The 12,670-nt window shown below is 37.1% G+C and overlaps 1 long non-coding RNA gene across 1 annotated transcript; it reads right to left on the bottom strand.

Moving 5' to 3' along the window:
* Positions 1-5,179: 5,179 nt before the first annotated feature.
* LOC145521462 (uncharacterized) lies at positions 5,180-11,069 on the bottom strand. Its single transcript, XR_014065397.1, has 4 exons — positions 10,839-11,069; positions 9,577-9,747; positions 6,629-6,719; positions 5,180-5,438 (listed from the first exon to the last, which is right to left on the bottom strand). It is a non-coding gene; the product is annotated as an uncharacterized LOC145521462 (long non-coding RNA).
* Positions 11,070-12,670: the final 1,601 nt, after the last annotated feature.

Genomic DNA, 12,670 nt, shown 5'->3' on the forward strand with positions numbered 1-12,670 from the left:
TGCAACTGAAATCACTGTTGTTTTGAGATATGTCTCAGTTGCATAACTATGTTAGAAATTCACCAAATGTTTCTTAAATTTTACCTCAGCCAATGAGGTCAGTTAGGTAGCTATATAATATAATATAATATAATATAATATTATATAATATAATACAATAAAATATAATATATGTGTATGTGTGTATACACACACACATACATATATAAAGTTACAGAGTGAAGTAAGCCAGAAAGAAAAACACCAACACAGTATACTAACACATATATATGGTATTTAGTTAATCGGTAAGGATAACCCTGTATGCGAGACATCAAAAGAGACACAGATAAATAGAACAGTATTATGGACTCTATGGGAGAGGGCAAGGGTGGGATGATATGGGAGAATGGCATTGAAGCATGTAAATTATCATATGTGAAACGAATCTCCAGTCCAGTTTCGATGCATGATACAGGGCGCTTGGGGATGGTGCACTGGGATGACCCGGAGGGATGGGATGGGGAGGGAGGTGGGAGGGGGTTCTGGAAGGGGAAATCATGTACACCCACAGTGGATTCATGTCAATGTATGGAAAAACAAATACAATATTGTAAAGTTAAAAAATAGATAAATAAGCTAATTTAAAAAAAAATAGTTGTCTCAGGAAATTAGGCAAATAATGTTTTAAAACCGTATAATTTACCAATTTTGTTATAAATGAGAATATACCACATATATGTTACATTTAGTAATTACATTGAAAACTTACTTAAAGAATAAATTTTGAATAGTATGTGCACATTTCTTAAACTTTAGTTTCAGCTGTGAATGTACATCTGGATGGACTGGACCAAACTCTAGTGAAGAAATAAATGAACGTGACTCTGATCCATGCATGAATGGAGCTCTTTGTCATGAATCTTCCATTCCTGGGCAATTTGTATGCCTGCGTCCACCCTTTTATACTGGAAAAAATTGCCATCCACACTATAACCCCTGTAATCCAGTCAGTGACCCTTGTCAAAACAACTCGACATGCTTGATTTCAGTAGATGGAAATAATCATTGCCTTTGTAGAGAAGGCAAGAGCTTATATTTCTTTTCATGTTTTATCTTACTGTTTTGTTGTTTTGCTTCTATAGGCTGGTGGTTTCTTAAGAATGGGTGAGAGAAAATCTCATATAAGGGGGATACCTGATTCCAAACTAAGGTACATAAACATAGTGGGGAAGTAATACAAAAAGTTAATCTTTATAACATGGGGAGAAAGAAGAGACCGTGTACCTTAGGTTCTTTTAAAAATTTCTTTCAGAAAAACTCTTTTATTATTTGCTAACAGTCTTTCTTTCCTGAATAATTGTGTCTGTGTAGTGTTCCTAACAACAGCAGTAGTTAGAAATGGACTAGCTTCAATCTATAGAAATCAAATGCTTCACTGTGCAAATATATTCAAGGGATTAGATCTGATAGACAGAGTGCCTGAAGAACTATGAACGGAGGTTAGTGACACTGTACAGAAGGGAGTGATCAAGACCATCTCCAAGAAAAAGAAATGCAAATAGGTAAAATGTTTGTCTGAGAAGGCCTTAGAAACAGCTGAGAAAAGAAGAGAAGCTAAAGGCAAAGGGGGAAATGAAAGATATACCCATTTGAATGCAGAGTTCCAAAGAATAGCAAGGAGAGATAAGAAAGCCTTGCTCAGTGATCAATGCAAAGAAATAGAGAAAAGCAACAGAATGGGAAAACCTAGAGATCTCTTCAAGAAAATTAGTGATACCAAGGGAACATTTCATGGAAAGATGAGCTCAATAAAGGACAGAATGGTATGGACCTAACAGAAGCAGAAGAGATTAAGAAGAGGTAGCAAGAATACACAGAAGAACTATACAAAAAAGATCTTCACTACCCAGATAATCATTATGGTGTGATCACTCACCTAGAGCCAGACATCCTGGAATATGAAGTCTAGTGGGCCTTAGGAAATATCACTATGAACAAAGCTAGTGGAGGTGATGGAATTCCAACTGAGCTATTTCAAATCCTAAAAGATGGGGCTGTGAAAGTGCTGCACTCAATATGCCAGCAAATTTGGAAAACTCAGCAGTGGGCACAGGACTGGAAAAAGTCAGTTTTCATTCCAATCACAAAGAAGAACAATGTCAAAGAATGTTCCAACTGCTGCACAATTGCACTCATCTCACGCAGTAGCAAAGTAGTGCTCCAAATTCTCCAAGCCAGGCTTCAACAGTACATGAACCATGAAATTCCAAATGTTCAAGATGGATTTAGAAAAGGGAGAGGAATCGCAGATCAAATTGTCAACAGTCATTGGATCATAGAAAAAGCAAGAGAGTTCCAGAAATACATCTACTTCTGATTTATTGGTTACAACAAAGCTTTTGCTTGTGTAAATCACAACAAACTGTGGAACATTCTTCAAGGGATGGGAATACCAGACCATCTTAACTGCCTCTTGAGAAATCTGTATGCAGATCAAGAAACAACAGTTTGAACTGGGCATGGAACAATAGACTATTCCAAATCGGGAAAGGAGTATGTCAAGGCTGTGTATTGTCACCCTGCTTATGTTATTTGTATGCAGAGATATATTTCAAGATATTTATACAGCTTGAAAACTGTTTGGCTGAATGAAGCACAAGCTGAAGTCAAGATTGCCAACAGAAAATCAGTAACTTCAGATGTGCAGGTGACACCACCCTTATGGTAGAAAAAGAAGAAGAACCAAAGAGTCTTTTGATGAAAGTAAAAGAGGAGAGTGAAAAAGTTGGCACACAACTCAACATTCAGAAAACTAAGATCATGGCATCTGTTCCCATCACTTCATGGCAAATAGATGGGGAAACAATGCAAACAGTGAGAGACTTTATTTTCTTGGGTTGCAAAATCACTGCAAATGGTAACTTTAGCCATGAAATTAAAAGATGTGTACTCCTTGGAAGAAAAGCGATGACCAACTTAGACAGCACATTACTTTGACAACAAAGATCTGTCTAGTCAAGGCTATGGTTTTTCCAGTAGTCATGTCTGGATGGATGTGAGACTTGGACTATAAAGAAAGTTGAGCACTGAAGAATTGGTGCTTTTGAACTGTGGTGTTGTTGAAGACTCTTGCGAGTCCCTTGGACTACAAGGCGATCAAACCAGTCAATCTTAAATGAAATTAGTATGAATATTCATTGGAGGGACTGATGTTGAAGCTGAAACTCCAATATTTTGGCCACCTGATGTGAAGAAGTCAGTCATCTGTGTGGAAAGAACAAATTAGCCAAGATGGCACGTTCAGACTCTCTCTCCCCACGTTTGTAAATAATGACTATGTAGCAACTGAGATCACTTGTAGCACCATGCATGTGCATCACGAGGTACTCGCTTGATCATGGATTTGTGTGTGGCATGTCTGCATGAGCTCCACCCATAAAGTGATGGGAATTACTGCTGCATCATGGCTCTGTCCCTTAGGTCAGCCTCAAGAGGAAGAATATAGTGTGCATACTGCTATGGCTTCTGTGGCAGCCAGAAGAGAATAAACGTGTCTGCAGATCCTATGGTTCCTTGTATCTTCTTCCGGGCTCTTAACTTGTGCCTTACTTACCCTGGGTCCACGAACATGCAGACAGTGTGAACAGCAAGACATTTGATGTCACAAGCAGGATGAAGCACAATGCACCATCCAGCCATCTCAACCTCTGTCATCCCTTTCTCCTCCTGCCCTCAATCTTTCCCAGCATCAGGGTCTTCTTGAATGATTTGGCTCTTCGCATCAAGTGGCCAAAGTATTGGAGCTTCAGCTTCACCATCAGTCCTTCCAATGAATATTCAGGACTGCTTTCCTTTAGTATTGACTGATTTGATCTCCCTGCAGTCCAAGGGACTCTCAAGAGTCTTCTCCAAACCACAGTTCAAAAGCATCAATCCTTTGGCTCTCAGTCTTCTTTATGGTCCAACTCTCACATCCCTGTAAAGCCATAGTTTGGACCAGATGGACCTTTGTCAGCAAAGTGATGTCTCTGCCTGTTAATCCCCTGTCTTGCTTTTTCTTATATTTTCTTCCAAGGAGCAAGTGTCTTTTAATTTCATGACTGCAGTCACTGTCTGAAGTGATTTTGGAGCCCAAGGAAAAAGAAAATTCTTTCACCATTTTCTTTTTTCCCCATCTATTTACCATGAAGTGACAGAACCAGATGCCATGATCTTAGTTTTCTGAATGATGAGTTTTAAGCCAGATTTTTTACTCTCCTCTTTCACCTTCATCAAGAGGCTGTTTAGTTCCATTTTGCTTTCTGCCATTAAGGTGGTGTCATCTGTATATCTGAGAGTACTAATATTTCTCCCAGCAATCTTGACTCAATCTTGTGCTTTATCCAGCCTGGCATTTGACATGATGTACTCTGCATATAAGTTAAATAAACAGGGTGACAGTATACAGCCTTGATGTACTTCTTACCCAATTTTGAACCAGTTCATTGTTCCATGTGTGATTCTAACTGCTACTTTTTGACCTGAATACAGGTTTCTCAGGCAGCAGGTCAGGTGGTCTGGTGTGTATCATAAACATAATACAAAACCACACTTTGTTTATATGTCTACAACTGATGTTTATTTTCTAATAATCACTTATGGGTTCATATTTCTTTCCTTGTTACTGACTTTACTAGAATAAGATTCCTTCAAAGATAAGACAAAATACATTTACTCTTCTGTCACAAAAGGCCAGTTTTGACTATATCTATTCATTGGATATCTTGGTCAAAGCAATATCCCTTCATTTTTACAAATCTTCTAAGACTTCCTTATGACATGAAATAATCTGTTATGATGCAGAGGCATGTTCGGTAACCTGTGTACATGGCAGAAACTTCTGGGCCTTCTGATGAAATAGAACTAGAATCTGGAAATCCATTAGTAACTGTTTTTGTAAAAATGGCATGCATTAAGAGTTGGACATGACTGAAACGACTTAGCATGCATACATGCTATAGAGCAGATAACAGGAATACATAGGGTGTATGAACAAACATTCTCAGGAATGAAGCAGGAACATAGAGACAGAACAAAATGTGATGGGAACACTGACATCCTGGTAGTAGTAGCAGTAGTAACTGAAGCAGATAATAGAATACTTTTCCCTTTAACAAAGATCAAGGGTGAAACTTTTTGGAAAAAAAAAAATACTCAGTAGCAGAGGAAGAGCTGCTTTATTCAGCAGAATCATTCCTTGGTACTTATCCCACTACAGATTCTCAGAATATAATAACAAATTGCATGTTTCTTGAGTTGTAGCAGTATGGTTCCTCTATTTCAATATGGCATCTTTATTTTCACCAGAGACAATTTTCTACAAGATGGACATGTTTTTTCAAATGACATTTTTGATAATTTATTTTCAATTCATAAATGCATCTGATAGATGTATATAATCCAGTGAGATTTCTTTCCTGTGGGATGAGAGAAAGATAACTTTGGAGATTTCATAGAAGCCTCTCATCACCCACCAGTATGGTCATAAATTCATGTGCCCCTGAGCACTCACAGTAACAGCTTAGGCACAGTTTAGACTGCACTATAATAGGTAAGTAAAATCTTGTCCTTTTTTCTTGAAACTTCATCATTCTACGTAAAGCTTCAGAGATTATGACTCCTAAAGCAGTGATTTGGGTAGAGTGGCAAGTGGGCACAGTAAACCTTGTTTTTATCCTTTCTTAAATGTTATTTAGCACAAAGAGATGTTTGAAGTACGTAACACCTCTAAACTACACTAAAGTGATAGTGCTAGTCTCTCAGTCGGGTCCAACTCTTTGCGACCCCACGGACTGTAGCCTGCCACGTTCCTCTGTCCATGATGTTATCCAGGAAAGAATACTGGAGTGGATTGCCATTCCCTTCTCCAGGGGATCTTCCTGATCCAGGGATCAGACCCAGATCTCCCACAATGCAGATGGATTCCCATCTGAGCCACCAGGGAAGCCCTCTAATATACATATGTATATATACTTACTGTTGACTTTACTGGTATTGCTAAACCTCTATAGCAGATCAAAAGCTAAAGTTTTGCACTATTACTTTAAGAAACTGCTTTAGACTATTAACAAGGAATTGACTGTAGAATATTTTAGACACAGTGCCCTGATTTAATTTTATAGTTATTTAAAATATAGTCTATATCAAAGCCATCATACTATTTTTAAAGAAAGGATTCATGTCAATGTATGGCAAAACCAATACAATATTGTAAAGTAAAAAAAAAAAATAGATAAAGAAATAAATTTCAAAAAATAAAAGAAAAAATATTCTGATTAAATTCTATTTTTGAAGTACTAAAATGATGATCCACAAAGAATCCCAAGAGTTAACATCACAGTTAGACAGGACTTGGAAGTTGCCCTAGAACTCTTGACAAGTTGGTATTTGTCAAGAGAATGGAATATGACAGGATCTTGAGAAAAGAGGTGCAAAGTTTAAAGTCTGGGAGTTCAACATAAATATTTCTGAAACTTTTTTTCAAAAAAAATAATCAGTATATAAATTTTATCACAGTTTCAATATAAGTATAAATAAAATCACACAGCTACAATGATAATGTAACTACATACTAGACAACTAAATTATAAATAGCATTAAAATTTACCCTGAAGTTGGGAATGCTCTGGATGTTCTGTGTTTTCACTGCTTGAGGGCCTGGGATTCAATCTCTGTTCTGTGACCCTAAATCCCACAAACTGCATGGCCAATACAAAAAAAAAAAAAAAATCAGTGTTACTTTGATTTATGCTAAATCACTTCTTAGCCAGTAAACAATTGTGGTTTGTGTGATTGAAACTTGTAGTCAAAATGACAATCCAATCCATTTTTGTCCAATGTAAAAGGTGAACTACTATAGTAAAACACCAGAAATATTGTGATCATGTTTTTCCAAAGAAAGTAAGAGCAATGTTTCTACATTCTGATTAGAACTGAGTTGAATTAATTTGGTCTCTATGAACATTAAACATTTTCTAGTGCAAACTAGGTAGACAGAGAAGAATTTAACTGTGATTCAACACAGGTCTGTTTTATATATAATATTTGTATAAAAAAATATTGATTAAAAATATCAATACTGACTCAGCAATCCAACTACTGGGCATATACCCTGAGCAAACCATAATTCAAAAAGACACATGTATCCCAATGTTCATTGTAGCACTAGTTACAATGACTAAGACATGGAAGCAAACTAGATGTCCATCAACAGATGAATGGATAAAGAAGCTGTGGTACATATATGGAATGGAATATTACTAAGTCAGGAAAAGGAAAATAATCTGAGTCAGCTATAGTGAACTGGATTAACTTGGAACTTGTTAAACATAGTGAAGAAAGTCAGAAAGAGAAAAACAAATATTGTATAATAATGCACATATTTGGAATCTAGAAAAATGGTATTGGTAAACCTATTTGAAGGGCAGGAATAGAGATGCAGACATAGAGAACAGATGTGTGGACACACGGGGAAAGGAACGAATGGGAAGAATTGAGAAAGTAGCACTGAAACACATGCATTACCATATGTAAAATAGCTAGTGGGAAGTTGCTGTATAACACAAGGAGCTCTGCAACAAATTAGAGGGGTGGGACGGGAGGAAGGTTCAAGAGGGTGGAGACGTGTGTGTACCTATAGATGGTTCATGTTGTTTTATGGTATAAAACAAAACAACATTGTAAAGCAATTACCCTCCAATTAAAAAAAAATCCTTGCTTAAATAAATATAGCATAGCATAAAAAGACAATTTTTTAAAGATTCTTAGAGACAAATGAGGTTTATTTTTGGTCCTCCAATGACGATACTTTTGGTGATTTAGCGTGCAATCAATTTGCACATCTCAAAATCTATTTTATACTGCATGTCTTTTTCCCCTTCATGGATCCTTTGTTACCCTTTGTTACCATGAAGGGGCTTGTATAACTCAATGAAGCAATAACTCAATGACCATGCCATGCATGGCCACCCAAGATGGACAGGTCATAGTGAAGAGTTCTGAAAAATTGTGGTACACTGGAGCAGTAAATGGCAACCCACTCCAGTATTCTTGTCTGCAGAACCCCATGGACAGTATGAAAGGCAAAAAGATATAACACTGGAAGATGAGCCATCCAGGTTGGAAGGTGTCCAATATAATATTGAGGAAGAGCAGAGGGAAATAATTAATAGCTCCAGAAAGGATGAAGCAGCTGGGCCAAAGCAGAAATGACACTCCATTGTGGATGTGTCTAGTGGTGAAAGTGAAGTCCAATGCTATAAATAATAATATTGCATATCTACCTGGAATGTTAGGTCCATTAATCAAGGTAATTGGATATGGTCAAGTACAAGATGGCAAACTGAACACTGACATCTTAGAAATCAGTGAATAGGAATGGAGAGTAATGGGAGAATTTAATTCAGATAATCATTGTATCTACTACTGTGGGCAAGAATCCCTTTGAAGAAATGGAGTAGCCCTCATAGTCAACAAAAGAATCTGAAATACAGTAACTGATTTCAGTCTCGAAAAATGCAGAATGATATTCGTTTGTTTCCAAAGCAAACCATTCAGTATCCAGTAATCCAAGTGCTCCAAACATTGATGCTGAAGAATCTGAAGTTGACTGGTTCTATGAAAACTTATAAGACCTTCTAGAACTAAGACCTTAAAAAGATGTCCATCTTTCCATAAGGAATTGGAATGTAAATGTCAAAAGTCGAGAGATACCTGAAATAACAGGCAAGTTTAGGCTTGGAGTACAAAATGAAGAAGGGCAAAGGCTAACAGGATTTTGTCAAGAGAAACCACTGGTGATACCAAACAACCTTTTGCAACAACCCAAAAGATGTCTCTACTCATGGACATGACCAGGTGGTCAACAGTGAAATCAGATTGGTTATGTTCTTTGCAGCCAAAGATGGAAAATCTCTATACAGTGAGCAAAAACAAGACCTGGAGCTGACTGTGGCACAGTTCATCAACTCCTTATTGGAAAATTCAGGCTTAAATTGAAGTAGAGAAAACCACTAAGTCATTCAGTTATAACCTTAATCAAATCCCTTATGATTATACAGTGGAGGTAACAGATACATTTAAAGGATTAGCTCTGGTAGACGGAATGCCTGAAGAATTATAGATGGAGGTTCATAAGACTGTACAGGAGGCAATGACTGAAACCATCCCAAGGAAGAAGAAATGCAAGGAAGCAGAGTGTCTTTCTGAGGAGGCTTTATAGATATCTGAGAAAAGAAGAGAAGCAAAAGACAAGGGGGAAAGGGAAGAATATACCCAACTGAACACAGAGTTTCAGAAAATAGCAAGGAAGAAGAGATAAGGCCTTCTTAAATGAACAATGCAAAGAAATAGAGGAAAACAATTGAATGTGAAAGATCTCTTCAAGAAAACTGGAGATATCAAGGGAAACATTTATGCAAGAAGAGTCATAATCAAGGAGACAAATGGTAAAGACTTAAAAGAAGCAGAAGGGATTAAGAAGAGGAGACAAGAATACACAGAAGAACTATGCAAAGTCTTAATGATCCAGATAACCATGATGGTGTGGTCACTTACCTAGAGTCAGATATCCTGGAGTGTGACGTCAGGTGGGCCTTAGGAAGCATTACTATGAACAAACCTAGACGAGGTTACAGAATTCCAGCTGAGCTGTTTAAAATTCTAAATGGTGATGCTGTTGAAGTGTTGCACTCAATATATCAGCAAATTTGGTAAAGTTAGCAGTGGCTACAGGAATGGAAAAAGTCAGTTTTCATTCCAGTCCCAAAGAAGCGCAATGCCAAAGAATCTTCCAATCACCATATATGTGTTAGTCACTCAGTCATGTCTGATCTTTGCAACTCCATGGACTGTAGCCTGGTAGGCATGGGATTCTCCAGGCAAGAATACTAGAGTATGTTGTCATTTCCTTACAGTTGTGCTCATTTCTCATGCTAGCAAAGTTGTACTCAAAATCATTCAAGCTAGGCTTTAGCATTCCATGAACCAAGAATTTCCATATGTATAAGCCAGGCTTAGAAAATTTTGAGATAACAGAGATCAAATTGACAACATTCTTCAGATCACAGGAGGAGCAAGAGAGTTCCAGAAAAATGTGGACTTCTGCTTCATTAACTACACTAATGTCTTTGATCATGTGGATCACAAAAAACCGTGGAAAATTCTTAAAGAGATGGGAGTACCAGACCACCTTACCTGTATCCTGAGAAACACGTATACAAGTCAAGAAGCAAAAGTTACAACTGAATATGAAACAATTGACTTGTTCAAAATTGGGAAAAGAGTACAACAAGACTGTGTATGGTCACCCAGCTTATTTAACTTCTATGCAGAGTACATCATACAAAATCCTGGGCTGGATATATCACAAGCTGGAATCAAGATTGCCAGGAGAAATATCAATAACCTTGATGAAGAATTAAAGAGCTTTTCGATGAGGGTGAAAGAAGAGAAAGAAAAAGCTGGCTTGAAACTCAACATAAAAAATAAACTAAGATCATGACATCTGGTCCCATCACTTCATGAAAAATAGAATCGGAAAAAGTGGACGTGGTGACAAATTTTATCTTCTTGAGCTCCAAAATCACTGTGGACAGTGACTGCAGCCATGAAATAAAAAGACACCTGCTCCTTTTTAGGAAAGCTATGATGAACCTAGAAAGTGTATTAAAAAGTAGAGACATCATTTTGCCCAAAACATCTGTATAGTCAAAGCTATGTTTTTTCCTATAGTCATGTGTGGACCATAAAGAAGATTGAGCATCAAAGAACTGATAGTTTCAAATTGTGCTGGAAAAGACAATTGTGCTTGAAATTACCTTGGACTGTAAGGAGATAAAACCAGTCAATCCTAAAGGAAGTCAATCCTGGATATTCACTGGAATAACTGTTGCTGTAGCTGAAGCCTCAGTACTTTGACTACCTGATGCAAAGAGCCAACTCACTGGAAAAGACCCTGATGCTGGGAAAGACTGAAGGCAAAAGGAGAAGATGACATGAGATGGTTCGATAGTATCACTAACTCAATGGACATGAATTTGAGCAAACTCTGGGATATAGTAGAAGACAGAGAAGCCTGGCATGCTGCAGTCTATTGTGTCATAAAGAGTTGGGCATGACTTAGCAACCAAACTATAGATATAGATATAGATATAGATAGATAGATAGATAGATAGATAGATAGATTCTGCCAACTACCCTCTGTACACAACACACAACTATCTTGCAACAGTAAGTTTGATAATGTCTTATATATCTAAAAAAAAAACCTCTTTATTGACTGAGTCAACAAACATATATTGATTTCCTATCATGTGTCAAGCCTTGAGAGAGAGATTCTGGTGAAATTACACATGGCATGGACATGCCCTCAAGGATTTTTATTTCAAGGAAGAGACACATATGTTTATTAACCATTAAAGTATTAATAGGATATAGTCAGTGATTTCCCATTTAAGACAGATTATGCACAAGCAAAGCGGGTTTGTGGGTACACACCCCAGCTTTCTTGCTGACTGTGACAACTCTAAGTTATGTGGCACATAATTTTTAACAGGCTCTCTGCCAGACTGGCACCTTAGGTTCATAGCAATAACCTTCTTATTAAATCAATCTCTTCCATATTTTATTTTTGCACTCCCCTGCAATAATCCCTGGGACCTCAACTGTGGTAACTGCATGCAAATCATTTACTTCAATTCTTAATTTGGAAAAATCCAAGCTGAGACACAGAGCAAATCTTATGTCTTTGGGAATTATGGTTGATCACATATGGACATGGGTCTGGAAAAGTGCCAATCTTGCCTGGAATTGGTGCTGAGAGCAGCTTTCTCTTTCCACCAGTGTTTCAGTTGGTGCAGGCAACAACACCATATTCCCTTCACATGGAGATCTATTTGTTTGCAGGAGAAGAGAAAGGTGTGTGAAATAGCATGTCCTGGAAGTGCCAATAATTTTTTCGCCAGTTGTGCAAACTATCTGGCATTCTTCCTAGTTAGGCTACCAATAAATCCCATTTCTTATCAAAATTAGTGTTTTTTTTAATATTGTATGTGATCAAAAGTAATGTATAATGCACACCCTGAAGGGAAAGAACTGATTAAGTAAGAGAAGTTGGTGGCAGAGAGGTTCAGGAGAAAGGGAACAGACATAGATGTACATATGGGTGATTCATGCTGATGTATGGCAAAAACCAACAAATATTGTAAAGCAATTATCTTCAAATTAGCATTGAAATGTATGCATTACCATATATAAAATAGATACCCAGTGGGAGTTTGATGTATGACACAGGGAACACACAGTCTGTGCTCTGTGACAAACTAAAGGGATGGGGTGGGCAGGAAGGTGGGAGAGTAGGGGTTCAGGAGGAAGGAGACATCATAAAATCATGTTAAAAAGCTTATTACAGCCCATTGAAAATCTTAGTTTTACCTTTTTATCTGTCATTTTTTTAAAGTTGAATTGGCAACGATTTTGCAATATTGGTCAATTTTAAAGAAAACATTAATATTGTATACAATTATTATAAAACAAAAAGAAAAGATATCTTAAAATATTTTCTGACTTGCCAAGATATACAGCTCTCTTTTTACTTCAATTAAGTTTCAAAATCCAGGGAAATTCAAATTTTTATTAAGAAAAAATAAAA

Source organism: Giraffa tippelskirchi, chromosome 9 (assembly GCF_054371585.1).
Source record: "Giraffa tippelskirchi isolate mGirTip1 chromosome 9, T2T-mGirTip1v1.2.pri, whole genome shotgun sequence".
Classification (NCBI taxonomy): Eukaryota; Metazoa; Chordata; class Mammalia; order Artiodactyla; family Giraffidae; genus Giraffa; species Giraffa tippelskirchi.